Source organism: Asparagus officinalis, chromosome 5 (genome assembly GCF_001876935.1).
Source record: "Asparagus officinalis chromosome 5, Aspof.V1, whole genome shotgun sequence".
In the NCBI taxonomy this organism is placed as follows: domain Eukaryota; kingdom Viridiplantae; phylum Streptophyta; class Magnoliopsida; order Asparagales; family Asparagaceae; genus Asparagus; species Asparagus officinalis.
The window spans coordinates 129547313-129560752 of record NC_033798.1 but is presented as its reverse complement, the minus strand read 5'-3'; the positions used below and the strand labels follow the sequence as shown (position 1 = coordinate 129560752).

The 13440-nt window shown below is 38.4% G+C and overlaps 1 protein-coding gene across 1 annotated transcript in view; it reads right to left on the bottom strand.

Moving 5' to 3' along the window:
- LOC109841329 (probable small nuclear ribonucleoprotein F) overlaps nucleotides 13104-13440 on the bottom strand; it is a 5258-nt gene continuing 4921 nt past the window's right edge. The window contains exon 5 of the mRNA XM_020410265.1: nucleotides 13104-13440. This exon is cut by the window's right edge and continues 102 nt beyond it. The gene's annotated coding sequence lies outside the window, so the exon portion shown is untranslated.

The following is a 13440-nucleotide window of genomic DNA, read 5'->3' as shown; positions in this document are numbered from 1 at the left end:
CTACCCTCTCTCTCTCTCTCTCTCTCTCTCTCTCCAGACTCCAGTGTTGTCGGCTCTTATTATATTTATCATGTAATGATTCTTTTTTAAGGACATTTCTAACAAGGATTTTTGTTCGTGTAATATATATTTATATATATAAAATAGACTGGAGAGTATAATATACTATTCTATCTTTAGGTGGATTAATATTGGGAGAAATAATAATATGTTTAATAATATACCTGCCTTGTTATGTTTTAGTTTACTCAATTACTTCCCTTGGAAGGAGATTGTAGCAAGAGCATCTCCAATAGATCCTTACAATCTCTCTTAATCTTGAGGGACTTTTAAGGAAGGGGAAAGTTCTCCTCCAATGGTTCCCTCTTCCCCTCCTTTAAAAGTCCCCTTACTCCTTAATTGTTCATATTTAGTGTTTTAATTTTATAGATTAGGATTTAATTAAATATGTGGTTTATTTATAAATGAATAAATAATTAAATATTAATAAGTAAAAATAATTAATTAATTAATTTAAATTAAGAAATTATCTTATATAATCATTAAATTAATTAATCTTATTGAAATTTAACAAATAATTAATTTATATAAATCATGTTAAGAGTTATATATTATTTTAAATATAAATTTATATTATTTTAATATTAATTTTATTTAACAATAATATCTAATGGTCGTAATATAATGTTCATATTTATTCGGTCATATATCAACAGTCATATTTAAACGATCATATTTCAACGGTCATATTTTAACGTTGTTTTTTTAATTAAATTACCCTCTCTCTCTCTCTCTCTCTCTCTCTCCAGACTCCAGTGTTGTCGGCTCTTATTATATTTATCATGTAATGATTCTTTTTTAAGGACATTTCTAACAAGGATTTTTGTTCGTGTAATATATATTTATATATATAAAATAGACTGGAGAGTATAATATACTATTCTATCTTTAGGTGGATTAATATTGGGAGAAATAATAATATGTTTAATAATATACCTGCCTTGTTATGTTTTAGTTTACTCAATTACTTCCCTTGGAAGGAGATTGTAGCAAGAGCATCTCCAATAGATCCTTACAATCTCTCTTAATCTTGAGGGACTTTTAAGGAAGGGGAAAGTTCTCCTCCAATGGTTCCCTCTTCCCCTCCTTTAAAAGTCCCCTTACTCCTTAATTGTTCATATTTAGTGTTTTAATTTTATAGATTAGGATTTAATTAAATATGTGGTTTATTTATAAATGAATAAATAATTAAATATTAATAAGTAAAAATAATTAATTAATTAATTTAAATTAAGAAATTATCTTATATAATCATTAAATTAATTAATCTTATTGAAATTTAACAAATAATTAATTTATATAAATCATGTTAAGAGTTATATATTATTTTAAATATAAATTTATATTATTTTAATATTAATTTTATTTAACAATAATATCTAATGGTCGTAATATAATGTTCATATTTATTCGGTCATATATCAACAGTCATATTTAAACGATCATATTTCAACGGTCATATTTTAACGTTGTTTTTTTAATTAAATATGGTCACTCCCTCTATAAATAGCACTACCAGTGTCTTTCATTTTTACTAAATTCAAATTCATTCAATTTTTTTAGCCTAATCTTTAATATTATTTATGGCTAGTAGTTTGTTACGTGCATTGCTACAAGATAAAGAGGATGACGATGATGATGATTATGCGACCTTATTAGCCATCGCATCTTTGGAAGAACACCACTCTAGCGAAGGTTAAAGTTCATGTCGTCGTGGTTCCATTCCAAGGCGCGTTGTAATTCAACGCAATAGAGCTGAAGGTCACGAGAGGCTTTTTCATAACTGTTTTAGTGAATCTCCTGTGTATCCTGCAAAACTATTTCGAAGGAGGTTTTGTAGCATCGTCCACTATTTTTGCGTATTTTATCCACAGTGGAAACATAGGATTCCTACTTTTTCCAAACGGGATGCTGCTGGGAAAATTTGTTTATCCTCACTACAGAAAGTAATTGCTGCTATGAGGATGCTTGTTTATGGAGTATCAGCAGATTCTGTGGATGATTACGTGTGGATTGGAGAAAGCACCGCTATAGAGAGTCTCGACAGGTTTAGAAAATCAATTGTTACAATTTTCGGTGATGAGTATCTAAGGTCACTAACTAACGAGGACACTGCAAGATTTCTTGCAATTGGCGAACTATAAGGATTTCCTGGGATGTTAGGAAACATCGACTGCATGCATTGGAGATGGAAGAAGTGTCCGGCTGCGTATCATGGTATGTATACTGGTCACATCCACACTCCTACAACAATTTTAGAAGCTGTTGCTTCCTATGATCTTTGGATTTGGCATGTTTTTTTCGGTTTACCGGGAGCTCTTAATAACATTAATGTGTTAGAACGGTCTTCCGTTTTTTCTCAACTTGCTGAAGGGAATATGGTCCGACTGTTAATTATACAGTCAGTGGTCATGAATACACGATGAGATACTACCTTGCTGATGGTATATATTCGTCACGTTCAACATTTGTTAAAACAATTTCTTTACCACAAAGAAATAAAAGAAAACATTTTGCTACACTTCATGAGTCGGCAAGAAAGGATGTAGAGCGAGCATTCGGGGTACTCCAATCACGCTTTGCAATTGTGCGTGGACCAGGTCGCTCTTGGGATGAGAAAATAGTAAACAAAAATATGCAAGCATGCATAATAATGCATAACATGATCGTTGAAGATGAAAGAAATGATGATTATATCGACTTCACGTACGATGCTGCTAAGGAAACTCCAACTATATCAGTGTTTCACGAACGTATAATAGATTTGTGTGAATTTATTCAGAATCATCATCGCATTAGAGACATGCAAACTCATTCTCGATTGCAATTGGATCTTGTCGAGCACTTACGGGAACAAAAATGGTGGGTTTTAGTAAGGGATTTCTATGTTGATATAATATTAATGTCATTGAATTTAGTGTTGCAAGTAAGGACCTGTTAGTTGATGTAATATTGATGTCATTGAATTTCTATATCAAGATGTGATCTAATTTGATTTTTGAGAAAAGTTTCCATTTGCATAAATAGAACTTCGTAAAATCTTCAAATACGATACATCATCTTCAAATATGATACAACAAGAGTAAATTAAAATAGATAAAAACACACTAAATAAATTGTAGATTTGAACCGCCCCCATCTTCCTTCTAATTTGAGCTACCACCACCAAATTGTCTTTCAAGAACTTCCATCTTCAGCTTATTGTAATACTCTACTTGTCATGGAGGCATGCCATCAGTGTTAATTGCCATAATCCTCTCATATTATTTCATAATTTTCAATCGTATTTTTTCCTTTTTGATATTTTGAGCTTCTTGAGCGACCTGTAGTCTAGCTTGCTCTATCTTTATGCGCTCTTGCTCCTAAACATAAATTTGATCAAATAATTCTGCTCTTTTTGTTATTTTTCTTTCCGATCCTGCTTCATTTCATCAATAAACAACATCACCGGTGTAATTTCAAAAGTCATATGCTTGTCTTTACCTTGTTCAACCTTTCTTTTGCAACCTGTCTACCTATGGGCCTTGACGAACCCAAAGTAGGACATTCGTCTTCCCTGTAATTTATTGAATCTGGAATTGCAGGAGAAGAAGTAGCAGGACTTGAATTTTTTGACTTCTTAGATTTTTTTTCATTGAAAATTGGCCGAGTCACTTTGGATGGAACCTTAACTCATTCCAACAATGTAAAAATTAAAAACTTACTCCTTGCATGCTTTAAAACATTTGCATCGCTTCCATAATCTAATTAAAAAATAAAATAAATTTACTAACATGTAAAAAGTAAAACAACTAATAAATTATATAAATCTAATCTGTTTAAATAATTTGAAGCCACAATTAGTACATTGTCATTCTCTGTCATGCCACTTGATTTCTTGCTTCAATTTGATTAGAACACCCGTAAAATTTACCAACTGCAATTTGAATAGCCGACCAACAGTGCTCTAACCCTTTTTTATCACGATCGCTACTGAATGTCTTGTTTTCTTGATAGTAAGTTGCCACTTGGCGCCAAAATTTGGAATATTTTTGCAATGCCCCTTGCACTAGATCAGTGCTAGTGTTGAGCCATGCAGATACAAGCAAGATGTCTTCTTCCATCCGATATTTTGATTTTCGCATCGACTTCTTTTGCAATGGTGCAATCTTTTACCGAATTTTCTTCGGATACGTCCGGTTGAAACGATTGCTCTTCATGTTGTGTGAGCGTCTCCTCAATATCCGTATCGCCCGGACGACAACCTGAATCCCTAGGCTTTAACTCCCCGAGAGGGCCACAAAGAAAGAACGACAAGAGAAGGGCCCTATGTTTTCAGCGCGATGAAAAGTACGTCGCTGGTAATCGTTGTAAAACACAAAAAAAGTGTAAACACTTGATGATGAAGGATATAAAGCTGAAGCGCGTTGCGAGTCGGTCACCCAAGAAATCCCAAGGAGCGAAGTTCCATATAAAGGAGCAGCAGAAGATGAGTTGGGAGTAGCAACCGCGAGTGCTTTTGGACAAGATGCGGGGGGTTCCGATGGCCAGGCTCACTGCTTCTACTCGAGATGGCCGAAGCAATCGGAGATGAGTTGTACGAGCTTTTAGGGGTAGGAAATATAAATTAAGAGAGAGATACTTTTTAGGTGAAGGGTAAGCGTTGCCTCTGTAGGCTGTCTAAAAATCATAATAGATAGCTTATCCAAACAAGCTCCGACAACGGAGGTCACAATCAGACGACTTCCCAATCACTGCAGTCCCTTCACAATCGCACAAACACGACGCTCACTTCTGAGATGATTCGATTTGATGGCTGCGAACAACAGCATGACTAATATTATATTACGTTTTGTGCCTGAAGCTGTGTCGAGGATCAAACCAACGCCAATCCAAGAGAGCCAAACTGAACCAAATATCAATGCAGCAAACAAAACAGACCAATTTTAACGGGTTCGGCAGTTGCCTACGTCCACAGGGGAAGGGGGATGCAGGTTTTCACTAATAGAGAAAGAGTACAAACTGAGATTACAATAACGCTCAAGGAAAAAACTATATCTGCACTCACAAAGCTCTTCAAACTCTCAAATAAAACCTAAACAAATAGCTCAAAATACCTCTTTTTGTGCTCGCAAATAGCCCACAATCAATCAATGCTTACAACCTAACACCTAGGAAACCCTAAAAAACGTGTATCTATTTATAGGCAAAATACAATCCCAAACTGATGGTGGATTATAAACAGAAGTCTGCCACCTCTGCACGCATGGGTGTGGCAGAGGGTGTGGTGCAGGACGAGATTCTGCGGACACCCGCTGGCACCGTGGTTGTGCACAGGTGTGGTGCAGGACAGATTCTAACCACACGTCGATGGCAACACAGCGACACCTAGGGTGTGGTGGAGTCTGTTTTGGGTTTCTTCACAGTTTTTTCCGACAATTCCTGTCGCCGTTTTCACAATTCTCCACTCGACGAAGTGTTCCCAACACTGAGTCGACACCAACCAAAACAAATGCCTCACTTGTTGCATCCAGTATGCCACGGCAACGAACTCATGAAAACGGACTCCATCCACACAAGTCGAGACCCAAACGGGAGTGCGAACACTCACCCAAACGTCGGTATCTACTCACCAAATCGGCTGCATCAAAACTGACTGCCTACGTATCCTCTTGCCCAAGGAATCAAGCCTTCACGTAGTTCATCCAACGGCCTCCAAAGGCCCTCAAACAAATAGAAAAGTCTGCAACTCTTCCCCAATATCGCCAACGGATCTGCAACTAATAGCGGCCCCAAACTGATACAAATCAAACACCTCCATCTGAGGTGAACCAATGGCCGTATCCAAATCATGTCCACCAGCTGCAACCGAATCCAAAACCAATCCATCATCTGCATCCGAAATCAAATGATCCCCAACCTGTGTCACCTCAGCTGGAATCCCAAATGACGCAGTATGATCTGGAGTATGTGGAATAAGTTCCACCCAACGTGAAGTAGTAGCATCACTCTCCACCTGCTGCGATATCCAAACGACCTGATCAACACTCTCCACCTGCCGAGAGTCAAAAGTGACATACCTGCTCAGAACAAAATCAGAAGCTCCCAAACGATAATCAACTGAGCCTCCGAACCCCAAACGCGCAATCGGATCAAATCTCACATCCTCAATGTGACCAAATGCTAGGTATCCAAATATCCGACGCACCCCAAAATCTGAAGCAGCTCCACCAGATCCAATAACTCCTAATGCAGCAGTCGGCGACCTGTGACTAAGATGACCCAAATATGTCGAAGCTCCAGAATCAATGCTCGACAACCAACGCCGATCCTCCTCCAGAAAGGAACGACTCATCGAAACTGTCATCTCATCTCGTCGCCCCAAAGTCTCCACACCAATGAAGTGTCTCCTATTGCCGTGAGCTCGGCACAAACGCAAGAAAGGACCCCTACCAAATCTAGAACAACGAGTTACCTTTCTGCCAATACACTTCTTCCAATTGTTGTTGACTTCTAGGACTTTACACCAACGGGAACTGGTCGCGACCCAATAATGCCTAGAACAATCACCAACTGTGGAAACCAAGATACGATTACCTCCCAATGATGCCTCCTTGGAAGGCCCCCAAATGCCTGACTGAACACCTCCAAAAAGACCCCTCGCTCGATGGATAGAAGTGCCAAACTCCACCACGGTCTCGCTCATCCTAATGTGCTCACAGGACTTCAATCTGCAGGTCATAGCACTCCTCAACAACCAATGCACGGTATTACCAATCATATACCCCAGCACCAAACAATGCCACAGTCTAGCCGAATCTGATGAAGTCGTCATTTCCCTATCAATCCCCGTGCTTCCGTGCAAATAATACAAATTTCTTTTTCTGACGCCCTTCATCACAATCATGGACCCAAATGTAACCTTCAAGCGTGCATCCGCCAAGGTCACCCTATAGCCAGCTGCCTCCAAAGCTCCAAGTGAAATGATGTTCTTCTTCAACTGAGGAACGAACCTCACTCCAACCAACTCCCGAATCACCCCGTCACTCATCCTGATCCGAACAGTACCAATACCACCAATAGAGCATTTGTGATCATTCCCCATGAGCACGAAATCCCCTCTTTCCAACTCCTGAAAGCTGGAGAACCAATCCCTCCTAGGGCAAATGTGGTATGTAGCACCCGAATCCAATATCCACTCTGTAGAGTAGGCAACACAAACTGACGGCAGTGCAGATAACGAGTAGCCCGAAGAATCCGAATCTGAATCGTTGCCACTAGCCTTGACAACATTCGCCTCTGAAGCTTGAATAGCTTTTCCCTTATTCTTCCCGGCTCGATCAACTAACTTTGGGCAATCGGCTTTCCAATGTCCATCTTCTTTGCAAAAGGCACATTGATTCTTACGAACTCCAAGATGTGCCCCTCTAGACTGCGACCTCCCACTACGGTTTGGACCCTTTGCTCTTGCGACCAACGCCCCCGCTACCGGCTCAAACGAAGTCTCCTTATCCTTCTTTCGAAGCTGATAATTCACAAGTGCAGCGGTGACCTCACTATACGAAAGAGATGCCTTCCCATTAATAAGAGTAAGAACGAAGGTCTCATATTCCTCGTCAGGCAAGGAACTCAATAGCAACAACGCCTTGTCCTCATCTTCAATCTTAACATCCACATTCGCCAAATCCGCAAGAAGCTTCGTGTAGTGGTTCATGTGATCACCAATGGAGGTTCCTTTCTTCAACTGGAAGCGGTAAAGCCTCCTCTTCAAATGCAAGCGATTCTCCACACTCTTGGTCAAATACTTGCTCTCAAGGATCTCCCAAATCTTCTTTGCAGAAGTCTCATTGATCACATCATACTTTAGATCTTGAGTGAGACAAGACCTAATCACACCACACGCCGTTCGATTCATCTTTTTCCAAACCTTCTCATCAATGTTGTCCGGTTTCCCGTCCAACTCCAACGTATCTTCCAAATTTTGCGCGTTGAGCGCATCCATGACTTCGCATCGCCAAAGTCCAAAATTGTTTGTGCCATTGAACTTTTCCACATCAATCTTCATTGAGTGGATATTCAAGCTTTGGACGGTCTTCACGCCGGAAGTACTGCCCACAACTCCTTCTTTCTCGGCCATAAATACAAACAATAACTTGTGATCAATTTTAAATGAATATTTAATAAACAAATAAATTGAATATACATCTAATCAAATTCTAATCATTAGCAAACTCGAATACTAAAAAATAAATTTTAAAAATAAACAATTAAAAATAAATTTTAAAAATAACATAGAACTCCTAATTAATTGATAAGAGCTATGATAAGTTCTGGTGTATCATTAGAAAAATCAATATGGTTACATGTTCGTAATGAGTATAACTAAAAATGATCTCATCATTGGTCTCTCATCATTTTCTCATTATTTTCACTTTTCTCATCATTTTCTCTAAACTAATCAAAGATGAAGCTAAAAACACACAAATATGACATCATACATGCAATAATACAAATAATAACATTTGATCAATTTTAAATGAATATTTAATAAATAAACGAATCGAATGTACGTACAACTGGTCAAATTCTAATCGTTAGCAAACTTGAATGTGTTAAATGAACTACCGAATCGAATATGACTGAAAAGTTATTTGAACAATTATCGAACTATTTGTTAATTATTTGGTTCAATTACATCCCTAGATGTGTTAGCATGCAATTTATATAATTTGGTGGGCTACTTTTTAAATATTATAGATTTGGGGGACTAATATTAAAATAATTCTTAATAATTTGTGGACACCACTCCTTAACAATAGGATAATCAATTAATAATTTTAAATTTTTACGATGGGCACATTGTAGGCTGTCTAAAAATCACAATAGATAGCTTATCCAAACAAGCTCCGACAACGGAGGTCACAATCAGACGACTTCCCAATCACTGCATCCGCAATTCCACAATCGCCACAAACACAACCTCACTTCTGAGATGATTGATCTTGATGGCTGCGACAACAGCATGACTAATATTATATTAGCAACTATTAGAGATGCTGATGAGCAGTGGGATGATTTCAGAAATAAAAAGTTGGACTCAGTTGGTGAGTTGCTTGGTAGAGAGCTATGGGCGAATATTCATCTTTAAGACACTATGGATGTTGATTCCCGTCTAGCTCCTACAACGAAAGCTACAATCAAATAGCTTTCGGGTCGATGATCGAAACATATAGTCGAATAGTTGCTTGGTAGAGAGCTATGGGCGAATATTCATCTTTAAGACACTATGGATGTTGATTCCCGTCTAGCTCCTACAACGAAAGCTACAATCAAATAGCTTTCGGGTCGATGATCGAAACATATAGTCGAATAGTTGCTTGGTAGAGAGCTATGGGCGAATATTCATCTTTAAGACACTATGGATGTTGATTCCCGTCTAGCTCCTACAACGAAAGCTACAATCAAATAGCTTTCGGGTCGGTGAACGAAAGTTGCGAATGGAGGGCTTTTCACATAGATCGAGAAGAGTTACAATTCAACGACACTTCCGACGACGGATGAAAACTCTATTCAGCAGTCTTCACAATCTACAGTGAAAGTTACAATCTGACGACTTTCACACTCCACAACAGCTAAAGCCAGGATTACTGAACAACGGTCCTTGCAATGCACCACAGAAGAAGCTACAAGGCAAATAGCTCATTCTGAAACGCGGATGTCATCCCCGCGCCACCACTTTGGAAATGAAGGCGACCCCCGCGTCGCCAAGCCACAATCCAAACGCGGGCGACCCTCGCGTTCATAGGGGTTCAATCAACAAGCCAAACGTGAGCGACCCTCGCGTTCATAGGGGTTCAATCAACGCTGACCCCCGCGTTTCCAAGCAGGCAACAAGCCAAAACGCGAGCGACCCTCGCGTTCAATGGTGTTCAGCTAACACCCAACCTCGCGTCTCAATCCTAAGAAGCGAAGTTGGGTTCTGAACGCCAGATTGGGCGTTTGACTCGCTCAAACATGAGTCGAACGGTTCCAAAACCGTTTATCCCACATCCTGAGGGATTTTCGCCCACGTAGGAGCGGATATAGGGGTCAGTTACAACCTCTTATCCCCCTATAAAAACTCAACGAACTCAACTGAGTTAGGGGTTCGATTTTTTTTTGGGCTCAGATCAGAGGCTATCGGCTGGCTCTTTGAAAACCACTCGGGTTTGGAGATTTGGCAGCAGCGAAATCCTTGGAGATAGGATTTTTGAATCAATCTCAGAAAATCAAATCTGAGGGGATTTGTCAGCAACAGAATGACAGCTTGATCATTAACCGAATTTTCGGTTCCAACAACTCTATTCACAGAGTTCAAACTCGTTCAGAGTTCTTAAAACTCATTCAGAGTTAAAACACCAAATTTTCCACAGAAGTTCATTGTTCCCACGAGAGAGAGACAGTCGGATCATCAACGGAGAGCAAATTCGACGCAAGCATTCGAAGGAGGCACTCCATCGCTACCGAGAAGAACCCAGTTTTAAACAAAGGGGAAAACCAAATTCGTTTTCCTCTCTTTTGTAATCAAGTTGTAATCGAGATCAAAGGAATCAAAGTCAAATTTTCTTTATTCTCTTCATTGCAATTTTTCCAACAAACACTTTTTATAGCGAAAGTCTTAGGGGCTATTTGGATGCCTTTAGGAAACTAGAGTATTTATGACAAAAAATAGAAAATGGTTATTCACCTCACCACTTTCCATTCGAGTGTATACATTGTTTGGTTAGGAATCTTTGTGAATCCTAAAATAATAGTATTACATTGTTTGGATAGTATAATGTAATAGTATAATGTAAATTAGAGTGTTTATGACACAAAATGGAAAGTGGTTATCCACCTCACCATTTTCTACAAGGTTTTGACTTTTTTTATTATTTTTTGGACACATTTATGACATTGTGTCAGCTTTCTAACAAAATCACTCCTAATTTTGATGATTTTGCTTTCGGTGACACCTCATCAAAAAGTATAAGTTTTTCATGTAAAAGAGAATTTAAACATACAATGTAAAGTGTTAAAAGCTGACATTGGGACCCACTTTTTTACACTTTTCATCCTTTTACATGGTAAAAACATACAACCAAATAGCCCCTTAGCACAGAGTTGGAAAAAGACTTAGGGGCTGTTTGGTTGTTGTTGGTAAAGTTGTGTATTTATGACACAACTTGGAAAGTTGTTGTCCACCTCATCAATTTTACTTTTATATTTTTCTTTGTTTGTTTTTGATTCCATTGGAATCATAAATTGCTTGTTTTGTTTTTGATTCCATTGGAATCATAAATTGCTTGTTTGGTTTGTAAATGTAACTTTAATTGTTTGTTTAGAAAGTGTAAAAAATGGTCCCTACTCAAATGATCATATTGGTTGAAATTATTTTTTATTATTTTTTCCTGACTTCAATGTCAGCTTTCTCCTAAAATCATGTCTTTTTTTTTATGAAATTATTTTACAAGCCACATCAGCATATGAAATCACTTTACACTATTTTCACAACTACAAACAAACAATTGAAAGTGATGAAAACTGACATTGGGATCCACTTTTTTACATTTTCTATCCTTTTACATGGTAAAAACATACAACCAAACATCCCCTTACTTTTTACATGGGGTACATGAATAAAGTTGAGGGAAAAAAAAAGTGCAGGGACCAAATTGTTAGGATGACTTTAGGAAACTAGGGTATTTATGACATAAAATAGAAATTGGTTATCCACCTCATCACTTTCCATTCGAGTGTTTACATTGTTTGGCTAGGAATCTTTGTGAATCCTAAAATAATAGTATTACATTGTTTGGATAGTATAATGTAATAGTATAATATAAATTAGAGTATTTATGACATAAAATGGAAAGTGGTTATTCAACTCACCATTTTCTACAAGGTTTTGACTTTTTTTATTATTTTTTGGACACATTTATGACATTGTGTCAGCTTTCCAATAAAATCACTCCTAGTTTTGATGATTTTGCTTTCGGTGACATCTCATCAAAAAGTGTAAGCTTATTTTTAAACAAACAATGTAAAGTGTCAAAAGCTGACATTGGGACCCTCTTTTTTACACTTTTCATCCTTTTACATGGTAAAAACATACAACCAAACAACCCCTTAGCACAGCGTTGGAAAAAGACTTTACTTTTTACATGGGGTACAGGAATAAAGTTGAGGGGAAAAAAAGTGCAGGGACCAAATTGAGTATGAGGCCCCAGTACAAGAACTAAATTAGATTTTTGTCCAATGCATTTATTGGTGTATTCGTCAGATATGGTTACGCTTGACTTTGTGGTGGGGCTTCTAGAAAATGATTTTGGTCGGCCTTTTATGCTCGACAAAAATGGAATATATCTTATGGTGCGGGTTGCGCTGCATCGTGTCTCTGTTATTGGCTTGAAATATTACTTGCTGCCCAATTAACAAATCTTTTAGCTTGACCGACCAAGAACCGCATTTTTTTTTTCCAAATAAATAATCGGCGATTGTTTCTAAAGATGATACGATGGAGCTGATTGTTTGCAGGTGGCCGAATGGCCGGAGAGAGTTTGGAGAGAGACAAAAAGATGAGATGAAGATGGCGTCATTTGTTTTAACAAAAAATAATAAAAGAAAATGAGAGTGGGGGTGTGTGTGTAGGGGGGGGGGGGGGGGGGGGGGGGTGGATGCGCGCGCACCTGCCTTTTTGTACCCACTATTTACCAACGAAGCCCCGTTAAGCTTGAAACCTTACCAAGACTCGAAATGAGAGGTGCTCAATGAGTCTACTTCAATAAATAAAAAAAGAAAGATGCCTCACGGACTCGAAAATGGGACATATCGAGGGGGGCAGATGAGATGCTCCCCCTTAATTGCATAATGAGCTGGCTACATGTATCCACTCTTAATTGCATAATGAGCTGTCAAGGGAAAGTGACATATGTTCACATATCGCTGGCGATAAGTAGGCCAAATTACTAGGAGCCCAGGGAAAATCTAAGAGCCACAAAAATGGTAACTAATATGTAGACAAGACCAGGCATCCATCTGCCGAATTCACGGACCACTTTTTCCCTTGAACTATCGCAAAGAAGACGTAACGACACGAAGATGTCGAATAGTTGAAACACGGTCCGGTTCTCTTAACACAACAAAAGACGCAGACAGTCTTAACTAGCAATCAGCATTTAGTTCACCGTGGAGATAAAAAGGTTGCTGTTTGCCAGAGCACAGCATCGTAAAAAAACATGAATCAGAGTACAACACTGGAGCTTCTCAGTTCAAAGGAAAAACATCTCCTCCATTTAGGGATCTAAGAAGCACAATACTGAACCTCCGGGAACCAACGTCATGAAACGAGACAAGACTTCCGACGAACAAAGTGGCGGGGAG